General features: G+C 44.7%; 1 long non-coding RNA gene across 1 annotated transcript; it reads right to left on the bottom strand.

Annotated features, from left to right (window-relative positions):
* Window positions 1-258: 258 nt before the first annotated feature.
* Window positions 259-4049, bottom strand: LOC143481910 (uncharacterized). The gene is made up of 5 exons (XR_013122099.1): window positions 3959-4049; window positions 3630-3801; window positions 3235-3473; window positions 789-913; window positions 259-536 (listed from the first exon to the last, which is right to left on the bottom strand). It is a non-coding gene; the product is annotated as an uncharacterized LOC143481910 (long non-coding RNA).
* Window positions 4050-19251: the final 15202 nt, after the last annotated feature.

Here is a 19251-nt window from a genome sequence, read left to right as displayed (position 1 = left end):
TACCAATAATACAAAGACCAAGAGATGCTTCATTTAAAAATAGCTGCATAGCATTTACATATTAAAGCTCTGGATTCATTTAAAAGAAGAATAAGAATTCAGTGTGAAGGTCACATTGCGACTGGTCCATCTTTGTATATGTAGAGAGAAACTAAAATTTGTGTTTTAGTAGTAATGGTGGTAACAATAATAATTATTACTATTAATTACGATTATGGTTTGATCATATGACATAATGAATGTCAAACAGGCACAATATGGAGTGCGAACTATGTTTATTAAACTTAAATTGTAAAATACAATTTACAGTGTGATGGATCAGCAGTATATATTGGTGCTGTTTTTAGAAGATGCCCGACACCTCAGTACTTGTTCATGATGACAGTAATCCACTTCCTGATTGTAGGAGCACACACACTAGTGAATAGTGTATTTTTGTTATTATTACTGAAATACCCATGGACAACTCCATAGATGACATCAGCATGTTTCCCTAGAATCTTCTGTTTCTTCAGCCAGCCTCCACCAGAGTCCCCCTGTGTTTTTAAAAAAAAAAAGTTTTTTCTTCCTTCTGTTTTATTTAGAGTTGTTGTAGAATTTAACTAGCTAACACATCCTATCATAGCTATTCTCCTATATACTAGAGAGAGAGAGAGAGAGAGAGAGAGAATATGCCACCCCACAAATCACAAAAGAAAAGAAGCAAGAAAATTGACAGAACAGAAAGGTGCATGTATTAATTATTAGAATATTACAGGGTAAGTATGTAAGATATCAGTGAAACTTACCGGACAGATGTAGGCATCTGAATTACCATACAGTGCATCACCACAGAAATAGTTCATCTTCTGCATAAAACAAGGGCTGACCTGGAGGTCAAGACACTGTAGAGGCTTGTTGCGGTCATAAGGGTCTAGAACAAATTTAACAAATTCAAATTAGTCTAAGAATTAAATTAATTTCATGAAGGATCTTACCGTCATGCAAACCCCCAGGAAACAGGGGACTCGCGGGGTTTTTGTACGAGATGAACCCAGGGGCAAAACCCAAAAGAAAACACGACAAACTGAGAATAACTCAGAAAACGAAAACAGAAAAGAATACGGAACCCCCATGACGTAAGACCAGGTAAGTGAAAACAACAAAAACGGTGGAGACAAAACTCTGTGTGACAAGGGAGTGCAAACGAACAAAGAAAATACAAGCCAGAGAAACTGACTGGAATGAAAACAAAAAGCACACAGAGGAAAACCACTCAACGTGTTGTGATCAAAAAGGGAGCACAAACTAACAAAATAAATATAGGCTAAGCCAGGGAATGGAGCTGGCTGAAAACAAAAGAACAAAAAACTAAAAATAGAGAAAAAACAGCTTGGGGAAAACTTGAGAAAGGCCAGTAATAGTGATGGGACATCTGAAGCTACGCTTCGAAGCGTGTACCGAGTAAAAAGGGGCGTGTCCGATGAAGCCCCGCTTCGGAGCTTGTGTTAGATTGAGCAAAATCACGTGATCAGCAACAAACGAGGCCTCGCATTACATCGGCCACGTCATTGCTTCATTTTGCGTATCGTTTTTCAAAATAAAAGCTCTATGAACCCTGTTGCTTCGTGTTGTAGAAGGTGGTTAAATTTAAAATCTGGAACGTTCTAAATTCTTTTTGTTTGATCAGGATGTACATCAGATTCACACATCAAAAACAGACTAAAAACCATTGGAAGAGGCAAACCTTATTTGTAATGTTAAAAACATTTTACATTTGGCAGACACCCTTATCCAGAGCGACTTACATTTTATCTCATTTTTATATAAGTGAACAATTGAGGGTTAAGGGGCACCTCAGTCATGGCCTCAGGTCTGGGAATCGAACCCACGACCCTCCGGTTACAAGACCAGTTCCCTAACCACTTCCCTTCCCTAACCACCAGGCCATGACTACCAAACCAGATCTAGAACCCCCAAGAAGCAATTATTTAAAACACATTTTGTTTTTTTTTTTAAATCAGTTTCTAACTCAAAATATTCAGTCTGCCTCAACAACCACTCAATTCCCAATATAGTAAAGTACAACATATCTTCATTGTCAAATACGTTCATGACATACAAGAAAACCCAACACAACCACTAATGGTCAAGGATTAGATTGGCTACAAATCATTTTAATAATTAAAACATGACAATTAAGTATGATTTAATTGATTCTCCTGTTACTAAACATGAGTTTGATGGAAACTTTGTGACAATATTGCATTTACACATTTTTGAAGGTATGATCCAACTGAATGATGAGGCTGTTACAGTTTCACCAGCAGATGTCACTAGTGAGTGATGAATGAAGCCTCGAGTAATGAACCTTATTGCAAAGCAAAGGGTTGGAAAGCTTCATTGCTTCAAGAGGCTTCATTTGCCCATCACTAGCCAGTAAGGGCGCAGGAGAAGAGACCTCGAAAGAACAGTAGGTAGGTAGGGGTAGGGGGGGGGGGGGAGGGAGAGAAAGAGAGAGAGAGAGAGAGCTCAGTAACCAGGAATAAGGTTGGCTGCAAGAGCGAGAGGCAACAAACAACTCAGCAGTGAGGAACTGCAACCGTGCCCATTAAATAGAGGAAGGCACAGCTGCAGGTCCTGACTGCTGATTGCGTCTCCCGCGAGAATCAGGTCGTGGGTTCCCTCCAGTGGCGACAGGAGGGATGGTCCTGGACCCAGCCCTGACACTACCACAAGTATTTGCTCGTGGGTTCCCTCCAGTGGCGACAGGAGGGATGGTCCTGGACCCAGCCCTGACACTACCACAAGTATTTGCTCGTGGGTTCCCTCCAGTGGCGACAGGAGGGATGGTCCTGGACCCAGCCCTGACACTTACAACATATGTATTGTTATCATCTGTACTTAAATGTGTGTCAGCCTCATACGTTGTGGGTCTATGTGAACCTTCTCAGTCCTATGCTGCATGTCCACTTGTTAAGTTGTTAGATAAAACAGACATAAAACTGAAACTAAAGCCCATGTCCTGGCATCCTGCTTCATCCTGCTTCCTCTTGCCCCAACCTGCTTCATCCTGCTTCAACCTGCTTCATTATGCCTCATTCTCACACACTCATTGTGATAATAGCAAGCACACATGCACAGCAATATCCAGGCAAGGCGTCAAACATTTGGATCAGTCATTTTCAGATGTTTAAGTGAAAAATATTTTCCTGATCAACATCCGTTCTTATATAGTTTGTTAACTGATTTTACCATTTTGGCGGACAGTAGATCCGTGACCAGCCACCTGCAGCTTCTCTCCTATAGCAGGAGTCTCGCAGGAGTAGTCTGGAAGCTGAGCAGGAGTGATTCCCCTCACAGCTGCAGGAAGTTTGATCAGCATGATGTCACCCGTTGCCAAGGTTTTATCATATACATGGATGCCACTTGAATTAATGACAAACTTTTTGAATTCCCTATATGGATGAACACCTGCCCAGACTGAAACAGTTCTGGAGGACACACACACACACACACACACACACACAGAGGACATTTTAGACAGAAGACCTTTATCAGCTGTGCAAGCAAAGTTGTTATCCACATCATGCAGAGGAAAATTACAATCATAAAGTAGCATATAAGTATTTTTAGCAATGTCTACTTACCCAGGCATCCACTCATTATAGCAGTGTGCTGCAGTCAACACCCACTGTTTGTCGATAAGAGTCCCTCCACAGAAACCCTTCGGTGGAAACACCCACACTTGATGGCGCCGTTCATTCTTGCCACAAGGTTCTCCACCAATCAAACGATGTTTAACCATAGCTGACTCAACTCCTAAATTATTATTATTATTATTAATATATGTCAGTCTATGTCGATCAACAATAAACATAGTGCAATCACAACATCTCAAAACACCGAAAATATTTTTGAATGTAATCACTACATTTCATATAGTTATATCTTCCATGGATTGTGTATGAAGTTTTACCTGCTACCAAAAGTAAGAGTTGCAGGAACTCTAACATAGTCATGGTGCCCTACTCAGTGACTTCAGCTCAGGAAAATGTCAAACAGGTCAGACTTTTAAACTCGTACTGACTCACATAATCACACACCTCCTACCACAACCTCACCAATCATATGATCACACACCCCCTACAACAACCTCACCAATCAAATGATCACACAACCCTTGTCGTAACCAAGTGGCAAAGCACACAATCTTTTCAGCTCTGTTTCCTTCTGCTGCTTAAGAACAAGCACCTGACCATAAATAAATGGAGTCAATTTATTTCCTGTTGACAAAATTATCACCTATTTACACACATTATCTTGGTCAATTTAAAACAAAGCATTTATTACATTACATTACATTACAAAATTACAACTTTTACTACATTACTGCATTACTACATTACTATATTACTATTGTAATGGTAAAATGAGAAGGATGTTAGACTAGCCAATCAGAGCGCAGCTCTTGTTCATATAGATTCCCCATCCTCAAACAGATGTAGTTAGTTGTAAGAGAGACTCGCCATACGACCCTAGCATCGAACCCAGTAGTAGTTCAGGTGCTGGAGCTAGGCAGTCTTGAGCGTTGAATGTCAACATTGTTAACTAAAGCAGTTAAATTGAAGCCTACCTTGTCGCGTGCTGTTATTCCCACACACACCTACGCTGCCGCGACCAGAGAGAACCGTAGCGCTGCCGGCGGACGAGCAGCCCGAAATAGCGATTCGGTGAGCCGGCTTGTTTCCACAGCAACTGGCTAATGCTGACCGCAAGGTGCCAGTGAAAAGTGAAACGCGACACTATATTATTGGATTACTACATACTACAGTACTACTTACCTACGTTACTACATTGCTACTTTACTACATTACTACTTTCTTACACTATGTGTAGAATATGTGTTGCTGTTTAATGTCCAGCCTGTCACAGTGGAAAGTTTGATTGGTGAATACAGCCCAAGTGCAGTGTTAAGTTTACATTTACATTACATTACATACAGTCCAGGTGCAGTGTCAAGGTCTCAGTGATACATTTTAGCCACCACAGAATTTTGCTGGACAGCACAATCACAGACTTAACAAGGACATATCCACAGTGTCTTCTACATAAGCTGTAACATACCTATCATTAGTCAGTCCCTGGGAGAGGCTACAACATAAAGGTTTGCTTTGACAGAGTTCAGTAAAGCTCCATGAGGAGAGACATGGAGGTCTATTTGGTTCCCCTTACCTCCACTAAGAGTGACCACACCTCTCTCCCACATACCAATAGCTGCTAAAACAACAGGCTAAAGTCACACTGAAAATAGTGTGTCTGGCCTGAAGAAAGAGAGTCAGTATTACCAGAGTGTTTACAGGACAAGTTTATAATTGCAGCCACTAAAGATTTCCTGCTTGATGAAAATCTAATGATGTGAACATTTGTGAGTGGATTTATCAAGAAGTGTGTAAATAGTGTGACTCAGCTAAAGCAAATCCACACATTTCTGAAACAAACCCACAGAGGAACAGTGAAGTCCACCGTCCGCCAATTAAACAACAACAAGGAGCCAGACACAGCTCAATCTTCTGTGCTGCAAAGACCAATCTGCAGCCTTCTTCAGAACCAACTTGCCTTGTAGCAAAGGGATCTAAGCAATCAGAGATTTCAAGATCAAAGTCAGTAACTCAGCAACCACAGACACCCTCCCTCCCTGCAACACTGAAGTTTTTACGTCTGCATTGAGACCACATGTCCGGTTCAGCCAACCACCACCACCCTGCACCCAGACTCACTAGAGATGAGCTGAGATTAGCACTGATGAGAGTCTAAACTCAGAAGGCAGCAGCCCACATGACCTCCCAGATCAGGTCCTGAAGGTACCAGCCTATGCAGAAGAACCACCCTTCCAGTGCCTCTCTTCCATTCTCACCACATTCAGTCACAGTCTGAACCACTGACTTACACCTTTAATCCAGTGTTGCCCACTCTCTCTGAGCGTGAGACACACGCATTTGACTTTTCACATGCCATACATCCGATTTCTCACGCTGAAAAAAACTAATTTATTTATCTCTGATCTACATCTGATTTACTAATAGTTACTAGTTTGCTCTGGCGCCAACCACTGGTGATTGATCGCTTTAGACGCAGCAGAGAGGAAACATATAAACATATAATAATTAATGTGTCCATTTGACACCACCCTTCGCCAAATAAACATATAATAATGAATGTGTCCATTTGACACCCACCCCAATCAAATCTCACTCCAAGTGATTTTGAAAAGTTGGCAACCCTGTTTAATCTATAGGCTACAATGTTTCTGCTTAAATAGCTTTTATTTGCATATTGAATAAATATTAGCATGTGTTCAGTATGACAGAATGCTTCAGACACATTCTGTCATTCTTATCTTGTACATCTTACTAAAGAAGAATGTTTGCATGTGTGGTTGCTCAGCAGAACTGATATTCATCAGTCAGTGGTGAGCTGGTGTGTTTAACTGACAGTGGTATCTTGTGTCTTCAAGATTCAAGTGTTGCCTCAGCAAAGACACATCTATTCGATTAATTTAGCTTAATAATGAATGTACATTATACAACAATATACAGCAAAAACAGCATATACACACATACATACATACTTATATATAAAGCCTGTGCTATATAGTCACATTCAATGGTCACTGATTTAAAGTGCAAATACAGCTGGTTTATTTGAAAATAAAAGTAAAGTAGATTGAAACTACACAAAGACACACAACTGATCAATCTCCAACAATGACATGAACACAGGGGATAACATACACACACTAACCGGGAGTGAAACAAGACTGAGTGTATGAAACCGGACCTGCTGTTGCAGTACCAAAATCAGGAAGTAGTGAGCTGCTCAACCACTACAGGATGGACTTTTTTATAACATCTTTATAACCACAAGGCCCATATGAACAGATTTACAGATTTCTGCTTAAATGGTTAACATGCATGTTGAACAGATTCTACTTAAAGCGTTCTTTATATATGACAGAAAAAGTTCATTTTATATCAGCTCTTGCGAAAGCCATGCCGATGATCGTTCAACATGGAGGGCATTGTGCATAGACATACAAATATTGGTGAAGAAGAACTGTGGTGCATGGGCATCACTAAAAGACCCTGCAGAAAGGAGAGATTCACCTCAACAATGTCTAAAGTTCCCTTCAGTTGTACCATGTGTGGCCGTGTTTGCTATTCTAGGACAAGTCTTCACAGCCATCAACGAAAATGTTCACATATACTGAGACGATGAACAATGGTCGTCATGCGACTGAGCGGCCCACATATAGGCAATATCCCAGAAGTAATTATATTTTACCCTCTCAATACTTGACATTTCTTTGCATATATTTTCCCCAACTGAAGTGTTTTGTCATCAATCCCTTATATCAATTCCAGATGTAGCCAGTTTGTACAATGTAAATGTCACAGGCCTACCTTAATTCTATAATTTAGGATCAAAAATGTTACGGAAACAAGATTTAGGGTTAGGGTTTGAACCCAGCCACTACCCCATTCAAACAGACTGGGAGCCAAACAAAAAAAATCAAAGAGAAAAAAAACAAAGAAGTTAGAACACCAAAACTGGCTTTAAAGAAGTAGAAGAAGAAACCTTTTTAAGACAGAGGGCTTTAGAATAGAAGATGAGAAGTCAAAGAAACCTCCTGACACTATTTTAAAGGTTGGACAGATTGAGCAAATAACGAGGGGGGGGGGGGGGGTGTGGGTAATACTATGTACAGGTGATGCTGGTTGTCAGTAATGCTAAGGAGGCGCTCTCTGCCTCCCTCTGGTGGCCATGATGTGCTTAACAGAAGGGCTGGCCACAGACTGAACTTCCAGTCATGACTTGTAATACAGTTTATATAATGAATTGTCCATGTGGATTAGTTCATAAAGGGAACACACAGTGGATTACGGAGTTAGCATATACATACATACCAATAATACAAAGACCAAGATATGCTTCATTTTAAAATGGCTGCATAGCACTTCTATATTCAAGCTCTGGATTAATTTGAAAGAAGAATAAGAATTCAGTGTGAAGGTCACATTGCGACTGGTCCATCTTTGTATGTGTAGAGAGAAACTAAAATCTTTGTAAATATATTTATATCTACCTGTATCTAAGTTAGCTTGCATGTTAAATTAAAACATGAGATGATAAACTTCATATTGGTGTCAATTATTTGATATCACTGTTGTCACATTACTGAACCAACATACCTTCAACACCCAAAATCCTTCACTCTTCCCAGCCCAAACAGCCATCACGTAATCATCATCACCATTCATCTCAGCATCATTATTGAGAACCTGTGTCCCTGTCCTGTATATTTAAAGCCCACTTTCCCTTCCCTTAGTTCTGAATTATTGCTACCTTATCATTAGTGCTTACCAAGCATTTCTAAGTCTGCTTTTCTGGCACTGATCTCTGCTCATGTTCCTGGTTTCATCTCTAGCCTGCTCCCCCGGGTTTGGTGATTTGGATTCCCCTGTCTTAATCCCTGCCTGTTCCTGGAGTTCCCTGCATTATATGTTCATGAGTGCCACAGACTCTGAACCCTTCCTGTCTCTAGCCCAACTATATTTGATTTTTTTCTCATTAAATACCTTTGATCTGTAGCATCTCTCCAACTCTGTTTCATCAGAACTGTATGGGTGGTACATCAGGGAATTTTCAGGTGTGACGACGCCGGGGGCGTCGGGACAGAGGCAGCCGGAGACGTGGGTTGGACAGTCGGTGGTTTATTATCCATGGCAACCAGTAACACTCGTAGCGCATAAACAGCACGTAATGCACGGTAAAGCTTGTAGCGCATACACTGTAGATGCAAGGTAAAGCTCGTAGCGCATACACTGTAGATGCAAGGTAAAGCTCGTACACACATGGTAGGGACGTGCTGTCAACCAGGGATGCTCGTGTAGCGGCAATGTGCAGCACTGGACCAGACGACCTGCGGGCTTAAGAAGTGCAAAGTAAACAAGAAACAGGTGCTCAGTATGATGGTGATTGCGACTGTGGGAGTGGCTGCGTGCGCGGGGGTGTGTGCTGGGATCGGCTGTTGGCCGGGTTGCGCGCCCTCTGGTGGCGACCCGGCCCCCTCACCGTGACAGAGCCCTCCCCCAAGGACCCCTCCCGTCGACTCCCACGCGGTCTTCCCCGTCGCCGCGGAGCTGGCCGGTCTGGATGTTCCCTGTGGAAGTCGGCGATAAGGGAGGGGCCTACCACTTGAGAGGCCGGTGTAGCGGATACATATATTAGTTTATGGATTATGAACGGGGCACCATCCTGATTGCTCAGGAACCAGTATTGTGATAACGGAGTTAGGTGGAATATGGTTTGATCAGTCTCATTACTAAAGGGTTAAGTTCTGGTTCCGCGCAGTGACCTAATACCATCGACCAAGATATGCATTTACCACCGTGACCAGATGAATAAATGTCCACATTTATTAAATGGTTAATATTACAATTGATACAAAGCATATGAATGATTTGGCTCAAATTGAAACTAAACCTATATGTGAATCTACTAATTTAAACCAGGGATATAATAGTGAACAGCAAAGAATAAAAAATTAAACAACAATAGCGAATGATAAACAACTGTCGGATCATGAGATTTATTTATTTAACTATCCTAAGGCTTGCCTAACTAGCGTAGGACCCAGGGACGGACACGAGGTCTTTAGAGAGAGAATAGAAAAGAAGAAAGAGGAAGTTTGGGCAGGTTAATGGTAACAGTATTTACTATTTTGGACTCCGGGAGAAATAGCAGCTGGCAACCCCAAAACAGCATATGAACTGAGCGTCTTACTTCGAAGGAGAGACGTGGTTACGCGGACCAACCGGTGCGCGTTCACGGTTCGTTTCTTGAGGCGGCTAAGGTCTGCGGAGCAGGTCACGTGAGACGGCTCGGGTCGCGGAGGCTTAGCGGTGACGTCACAGTCGAAGCTTGAGGGCGCAGACAAACTTGTGCAGATGACTTGACTGAGAAAGAAGATGAGCTTGACTTGAACGACTAGACGAAATAAAAGTACTTTTGACGACGAAACGTAGAATAAAGAAAATAAAAGAAAATAAAGAAGAATCTTCTGTTGGACTCGGTGAGAGCGTTAGTTGCGGTTTCTTGGCATCGCTCTTCTGGACACGGCGGTGTTCGGCGTGAGTCCAGCGAACAGTCGCGATGGTTTGGCGTGTTCGAGTCTTTGAGTCTCGGCGACTCTGGCGAAGTTCTCCAAGTCTTCCCAAATTACCAGGCTACCAAGCTCCTTGTTTCGCTTCGAGCTAGGGCTTTTAAAACAAGTTTTAGGGGCGTAATTGTAAGGTGCTTTCATGTTCATCAGGCCATTGACCATTGGCCTTTATTAATGAATATTCATGACCTCTGCCCAGACAGGGGAGAGAAAGAGAGAGAGAGAGAGAGGGGGAGAGCGAGGAGTGCCCGTCTTTCCAGGTCTAGTTAATGACTTAACCAAAGAAGACAGATTAACACAATTCGAAGACAAAGTAAACTAATCCTAAATAAATTGTATTACACACTCTGCCTAAACAAGAACTAATTTGGTTCTATTAGTCTACACATTGAGCCATTCTCAATTTCCACTTTTGGACAACAAATGACATAATGCACAGACAGGCATAAATGTGAGGTCACATACGTACACATGAGAATGATTACATTCGATGAGTAACATACAAACTAATACATAGATATGCATCAATGTGGTGTGTTTATACAGTAACACGTATTCTAATAAGATCACTTAATACTGAATACATGAAAGATCATAAGTTGTGTCTTTATATCAACCACATGGCACAGTGTTCACATTTAAATGGTCTTGTGGTCCTTTGTTCTTAAGGCTGGAATGCTGAATACTGGTTTCAAGAATAATTAATCTTTCCTTGTATGGAAGGTAGTCAAGTTCGGTGTCTCTAGACTGCATTCGCCGAGCTGGTTCCTGTAGGCTGAAGCCCAATTCTGTGTACAGATCAGATTTGGAGTTACAGAGATCTCTGAAATATTTGTATCTTCAGCTCTGGATTATAACACAGGACATAGAGTGGGTTTAAACTGTGGGCGATCAGATAAGGTTGGAATTTAGAGTTTTATGGTCCTTCCTGACTGTGGTCCCAGTGTCCATCGACGAAGGTTGGTTTTGACCAGCCTCTCTTAGATGGCCTCTCTCCCAAGCTCAGGAGATCATAAGGTCAGCATTGTAGGCTTTTGGGAGGTAAACACCACTATGGATGTGGGTCCTTTGGGGCCTGTTGCTGTGTAAAGAATCAGTCTTTAAATTTACATGCAACCAAAGAGATGTGAGTCAGTTTCTCAGTTCAGTGGGAAAGGATTCCATTTTGGGTGTCACAGTGAAATGGCGTTTAGCTGTCTCCACTACACCGGTATCCAGGAGCGCTCCTCCGGTCCGTATCCGACCCAGTCCACCAGGTACTGTAAGCCACCTTTTCTGCGCCTCGAGTCCAGCAACCTCTCCACGAGGTACGCGGGTCCGTCCGACAACTGCAGCGGCGAGGGCGGCCGTGACGTCGAGGCCTCCTCCAATGCACCTGCTCTGTATGGCTTGAGAGCGGACACATGAAATGCACGCGACACACGTCTGTCTTCGGGCAGACTGATGCGGTAAGTAACTGGGTTAAGCCGCCTCAAGATGACGTACGGGCCGGCATATCTCTCCCCCAGTTTACCTCTCCTGCCCAGGCGTCCATCTTCGGTGGAGACCCACACCTTATCCCCTACTCGAACGGTGTCACCCCCATGCTGGAATGTGTGAGGGAGTTCTGTGCGTACTCGGCCCAGGGCAGAAGGGCGCACCATGTGTCCGCGTGCTTGCTGCAGTACGCGCGCAGGAACTTTCCCACCTCCTGGTTCGCTCGCTCCACCTGTCCGTTAGCCTGCAGATGGTAACCAGAGGTTAGGCTAACCGTGATGTTGAGCTTGGATAGGAACTCCCGCCACACACGCGAGGTGAACTGCGGTCCCCTGTCCGACACAATATCCTCAGGCAGACCGAACTGCCGGAATATGTGCCGAAACAAGAGATCCGCAGTCTCCCAAGCGGTGGGCAGGCCCCGCAGGGGAAGAAAGCGAACCATCTTCGAGAACCGGTCTATTACCACCATGATGACCGTGTTCTCCTCGGACAGGGGGAGGTCCGTGACGAAGTCCAAAGCGATGTGCGTCCATGGTTGCTTGGGTGCAGGGAGAGGGAGGAGCTTACCCGCAGGAGGAGTGTGTGGCACCTTGCACCGCGCACACACCGCGCAGGACGCCACCTGCTGCAGTACGTCCCGGTGCAGCCCCGGCCACCAGTAGCGAGCCCCCAACAACTGAGCCGTTTTTGACACCCCTGGGTGCCCCGTCCCCACTGACGTATGAGCCCAGCTGATGAGGGCACTACGGTGCGCGGGGGGAACGTACTTACGGTGCGGCGGGCAACCTGGATGCGGGTTCGCTGCCTCGATCTCCCGATCGATCTGCCACTCCAAAGCTCCCACGACGCACTCAGGCGTAAGCACCGGCTCTTCGCTTGTCGACTCCGTACTGCCAGGAAAGGACCTAGATAGTGCATCCGCACGCTGGTTCTTCTCTCCTGGCCGGTATGTCACCTGGAACTTGAAACGAGAGAAATACAGAGACCACCTGGCTTGACGGGCGTTCATCCGTTTCGTGGTCCTGATATATTCCAGGTTTTTGTGGTCAGTAAGCACGGTGAATGGATGCTTAGCTCCCTCCAGCCAGTGTCTCCACTCACCGAACGCCTTCCGCATAGCCAACAACTCACGGTCTCCCACCCCGTAGTTGTGCTCGGCGGCGGTGAGCTTCTTAGAGTAGAAGGCTATGGGATGAAGGGAGCTATGCTTTTTCGACCGTTGTGATAACACCGCGCCTACTCCCACGTTCGACGCGTCTACCTCCACTATAAAGGGACGGTTAGGATCCGGTTGGTGCAGAACCGGCGCGTCGACAAACGCTTGCTTCAGCTGGTTGAACGCTCTCGTAGATCTCTCTGTCCAGCGAAGCTTAACTCCTCCCCCTCTCAGCATGTCAGTAAGGGGCTCTGCGATCTGACTATATGCGCGAATGAACCGCCTGTAGAAATTCGCGAAGCCCAGAAATCTCTGCAGCTCGCGCAGTGTGTGAGGCTGCGTCCATTTCACGACCGCCTCCACCTTCCTGTGCTGCATGTGCACGGAGCCTGGCCTAATGGTGTAGCCTAGGAAGTTCATCTCGCTGAGATGGAACTCGCACTTCTTGAGCTTGTAATACAACAGATTGCGCAAGAGCGTGCCCAGAACTGCCCGTACATCACGCACATGTTGGTCGTGGGAGGGAGAATAGATCAGGATGTCATCGATGTAAGCGACAACGCATCTATTCAAATACTCCCTTAAGACCTCATTAATGAACGCCTGGAAGAACGACGGAGCAGACGCCAAGCCATAAGGCAAGACGCGATACTCGTAGTGCCCCGTAGAGGTACTAAACGCCGTCTTCCATTCATCACCCTCGCGCACGCGAATAAGGTTGTAGGCGCTGCGCAGATCTAGTTTAGTGAAGACTTTAGCCTTCCTTAACTGCTCCAGCGCAGACGGCACTAGAGGCAGCGGGTAGGCAAAGTTCACTAAGAGGGAATTGAGCCCTCGGTAATCTACGCATGGCCTCAGCCCACCGTCTTTCTTCTTTACGAAGAAGACGCTGGCTGAGGCGGGAGAGGTGGAGGGAGTAATATAGCCCTGAGCGAGAGCCTCCTTAACATACTGAGCCATGACCCGCTCCTCTTCCTGAGAAAGTGGATAGACTCGGCCGCACGGTGACGTAGTACCTGCCTTGAGGGTGATGTGACAGTCCCAGGGTCGGTGGGGTGGTAACTGGGTTGCCTTGGCAGCGCTGAACACCTCCGCTAGATCACGGTACTGAGCGGGAATGACGGGGGCGGAGCTGATGTTAGGGCTCTCAACGCTGGTGGATTGCGCGAACACACGGGAGGGAGACCGGGTGCCCTGTAGAGGCGCCACCCACTTCAGCAGCTTACCCGTGGACCAGTCGATAACGGGGTTGTGGAGTTTAAACCAAGGGAGACCTAATGTGATGGAATAGCGTGTGGAAGGGAGTACAAAAAAACTGATCTGTTCCCTTCGGCCCTGAACGTGCATGGTGACTGGTGCAGTGCGGTGAGAAATAAAAACCCCGCCCACAGGTCGCCCGTCCAGTGCGTGCACGCGTCTCGGCTCCTCGAGTTGGATCAGGGGCACCCTCAGCTGCTCAGCGACGCTCCTCCGCATCAGGTTCCCCGAGGCTCCCGTATCCACTAATGCAAACACAGATAAGGACATCGCCCCGTAAGACACTGACGCTTCCCACGTTAAGAGATTTCCCATCAGAGCGATACTCACCCTAGCCCGCCCCCTCCTCGGACCAGCGGTACTCAGGTCGGGCTTCAACCCCGCCAGGAAGACGTCTGTTTGAGCCGCTTCTTCCCAACCAGTCCTGGCGGCCAGGGTCCGGAACTCCAGAGCGTAGTCTGCGGCGCTTCGGCTTCCCTGCCGTAGCTGTAACAGGCTCTGACCACTGACCCTCTCGCGGCTGGGGTGGTTGAAGTCCGCCCGCAGCTCGCGAACGAACTGGTCGTAGCTGCGGGTACAGGGCTTCTCCGCGCTGATCTGGGCTGCTCCCCAGTCCAGTGCCTTGCCCTGCAACCTGTTCACCATGAAGCCGACTTTCTCCTTCTCCTCCAGGTGGGGCATGCTGGTAAAATAGAGCTGGCACTGGACCAGGAAGCCCTCACAGCGCTCCGGATCCTCGTTGTAGGGCTTGGGTGGAGGAATCGGCGTTCTTGGCGTCAGAGGGCGCGCAGGTGCCTGTACCGTCAGAGCCTGGATGCAGGTCGTCAGGGTAGTTACCACTGAGCGGAGCTCCTGGAGCTCCTGCTGTTGTCTGCCCAGGATGATGCCTTGATGGGCCAACACCTCTATAGCAGAGGCGCCCTCGACTCCGGCTGCTCCAGGCTGCACATTCTGTGACGCTGGGGGCGTCGGGACAGAGGCAGCCGGAGACGTGGGTTGGACAGTAGGTGGTTTATTATCCATGGCAACCAGTAACACTCGTAGCGCATAAACAGCACGTAATGCACGGTAAAGCTCGTAGCGCATACACTGTAGATGCAAGGTAAAGCTCGTAGCGCATACACTGTAGATGCAAGGTAAAGCTCGTACACACACGGTAGGGACGTGCTGTCAACCAGGGATGCTCGTGTAGCGGCAATGTGCAGCACTGGACCAGACGACCTGCGGGCTTAAGAAGTGCAAAGTAAACAAGAAACAGGTGCTCAGTATGATGGTGATTGCGACTGTGGGAGTGGCTGCGTGCGCGGGGGTGTGTGCTGGGATCGGCTGCTGGCCGGGTTGCGCGCCCTCTGGTGGCGACCCGGCCCCCTCACCGTGACATCAGGGAGCATAAAATCAGAATGATGTTTCCACTTCTTTTATGTAAGAAGGGCTGTCCACTGAGATGTGTTTCAGTTGGAACAGATTCTAAACATCCTGTTTGTAATTAAATCTACATGGTGGAAATAGTAATGGTGGTAACAATAATAATATTTATTATTACTATTATTATGATTATGGTTTGATCATACGACATAAAAATGAATGTCAAACAGGCACAATATGGAGTGCGAACTATGTTTATTAAACTTAAATTGTAAAATACAATTTACAGTGTGATGGATCAGCAATATATATTGGTGCTGTTTTTAGAAGATGCCCGACACCTCAGTACTTGTTCATGATGACAGTAATCCACTTCCTGATTGTAGGAGCACACACACTAGTGAATATGGTATTTTTGTTATTATTACTGAAATACCCACGGACAACTCCATAGATGACATCAGCATGTTTCCCTAGAATCTTCTGTTTCTTCAGCCAGCCTCCACCAGAGTCCCCCTGTGTTTCAGAATCAATGAAGATGAAGTTTTTTTTCTTTTCTTATTTAGAGTTGTTCTAGAATTTAAATAACTAACATCCTATCATAGCTTTTGTCTGATATACTGGATTATATATATATATATATATATATATAAAGCGATTAAAAGTCCTCACCAGGATTTTGCTCAGGCTTCCTGGATTGTGATTCCACAAATTTTACCTGGATTGCTAATTAGAAAATCTAGCAAGCTTGAGCAAAATCCTGGTGAGGACTTTTAATCGCGGCACCTGGAATTGACAGCACTAATAATATATATATATAAATATTTAAATAGAGAGAGAGAGAGAGAGACAGTGCCACCCCACAAATCACAAAAGAAAAATGAAAATTGACAGAAGAGAAAGGTGCATGTATTAATTATAAGAATATTACAGGATAAGTATGTAAGGCTTTGTGCTGTAAGATATCAGTGAACCTTACCGGACAGATGTAGGCATCTGGATTACCATACAGTGCATCACCACAGAAATAGTTCATCTCCTGCTCAAAACAATGGCTGACCTGGAGGTCAAGACACTGTAGAGGCTTGTTGCGATCAGAAGTGTCTAGAACAAATTAAACAAATTCAAATTAGGGTCTAAGAACTAAATTAATTTCATGAAGGATCTTACTAAAATGAGCTGAGCAAATGCATGTTCTGCTACTAAGAACTGAAATTAAACATTATTGACTGTAGCGTTTCTGCATTTTTAAGGTGCACTGAAGTCTGGGTTTGGTGTAAGCTGTAATGGTAGCTGCCCCCAACTCCTCCCTTGCACCACATGTGTATTGTTATCGTCTGTGTACTTAAATGCGTGTCAGCGTCATAAGTTGTGGGTCTATGTGAACCTTTTCAGTTCTGTGCTGCATGTCCACTTGTTAAGTTGTTAGATAAAACAGACATAAAACTGAAACTAAAGCTCATGTCCTGGCATCCTGCTTCCTCTTGCCTCAACCTGCTTCATCCTGCTTCAACCTGCTTCATTATGCCTCATTCTCACACACTCATTGTGATAATAACAAGCACACATGCACAGCAATATCCAGGCAAGGCGTCAAACATTTGGATCAGTCAATGTTTAAGTGAAAAATATTTTCCTGATCAACATCCTTTCTTATACAGTTTGTTAACTGATTTTACCATTTTGGCGGACAGTAGATCCGTGACCAGCCACCTGCAGCTTCTCTCCTATAGCAGGAGTCTCGCAGGAGTAGTCTGGAAGCTGAGCAGGAGTGATTCCCCTCACAGCTGCAGGAAGTTTGATCAGCATGATGTCACCCGTTTTACTGGTTTTATCATATACATGGATGCCACTTGAATTAATGACAAACTTTTGGAATTCCCTATATGGATGAACACCTGCCCAGACTGAAACAGTTCTGCCGGACACACACACACACAAACACACACAAATAAATACGTAATGTAGTGGAAAATGATAATATAACAAGTAAAAGTACTTTTACAAACCTTTACTTACCCAGGCATCCACTCATTATAGCAGTGTCCTGCAGTCAACACCCACTGTTTGTCGATCAGAGTCCCTCCACAGAAACCAATCGGTGGAAACACCCACACTTGATGGTGCCGTTCATTCTTGCCACAAGGTTCTCCACCAATCAAACGATGTTTAACCACAGCTGACTCAACTCCTAAATTATTATTATTATTATTATTAATATTATTATTACTAATATATGTCACTCAGTGTCGATCAATATTAAACATTATGCAATCACAACATCTCAAAACACCAAAAATATTTTTGAATGTAATCACTACATTTCATATAGTTATATCTTCCATGGATTGTGTATGAAGTTTTACCTGCTACCAAAAGTAAGAGTTGCAGGAACTCTAACATAGTCATGGTGCCCTACTCAGTGACTTCAGCTCTGGAAAATGTCAAACAGGTCAGATTTTTAAACTCGTACTGACTCACATAATCACACACCTCCTACAACAACCTCACCAATCATATGATCACACACCCCCTACAACAACCTCACCAATCAAATGATCACACAACCCTTGTCGCAACCTTGTCGCAAAGCACACAATCTTTTCAGCTCTGTTTCCTTCTGCTGCTTAATCTGGTCATGGTGGTAAATACATATTTTGGTCGATGGTATTAGGTCACTGCGTGGAACCAGAACTTAACCCTTTAGTAATGAGACTGATCAAACTATATTCCACCTATATTGGTTCCTGAGCAATCAGGATGGTGCCCCGTTCATAATCCATAAATAACATATGTATCCACTACACAGCCCAAGTGCAGTGTTAAGATTACAATTACATTACATTACATACGGCCCAGGTGCAGTGTCAAGTTCTCAGTGATACATTCCAGCCAGCACAGAAACTTGCTAGACAGCACCATCACAGACTTAACAAGGACATATCCACAGTGTCTTCTACATAAGCTGTAACATACCTATCATTAGTCAGTCCCTGGGAGAGGCTACAACATAAAGGTTTGCTTTGACAGAGTTCAGTAAAGCTCCATGAGGAAGTTTAGAGTAAAGCTCCAACACTGAAGTTTTTACGTCTGCATTGAGACCACATGTCCGGTTCAGCCAACCACCACCACCCTGCACCCAGACTCACTAGAGATGAGCTGAGATGAGCGCTGATGAGAGTCTAAACTCAGAAGGCAGCAGCCCACATGACCTCCCAGATCAGGTCCTGAAGGTACCAGCCTATGCAGAAGAACCACCCTTCCAGTGCCTCTCTTCCATTCTCACCACATTCAGTCACAGTCTGAACCACTGACTTACACCTTTAATCCACACAGGCTACAATGTTTCTGTGTGAATAGCTTTAATTTGCATACTGAATAAATATTAGCATGTGTTCTGTTTAACAAAATGTTTCAGACACTTTCTGTCCTTCTTATTTTGTGTGGTTGCTCAGCAGAACTGATATTCATCAGTCAGTGGTGAGCTGGTGTGTTTAACTGAGAGTGGCATCCTGTGTCTTTTCACTATACAGCAATATACAGCAAAAAAACAGCACACACACACACATACACACACACACACACATATATATATATATATATATATATATATATATATATATATATATATATATATATATATATATATGTGTGTGTGTGTGTACACTGCTCAAAAAAATAAAGGGAACACTTAAACAACACAATATAACTCCAAGTCAACCACACTTTTGTGAAACCAACCTGTTCAGTTAGGAAGCAACACTGGTTGTGAATCAATTTCACCTGCTGT

Source organism: Brachyhypopomus gauderio, chromosome 18 (genome assembly GCF_052324685.1).
Source record: "Brachyhypopomus gauderio isolate BG-103 chromosome 18, BGAUD_0.2, whole genome shotgun sequence".
NCBI lineage: Eukaryota > Metazoa > Chordata > Actinopteri > Gymnotiformes > Hypopomidae > Brachyhypopomus > Brachyhypopomus gauderio.
This window is presented reverse-complemented; position numbering and strand designations above follow the sequence as displayed.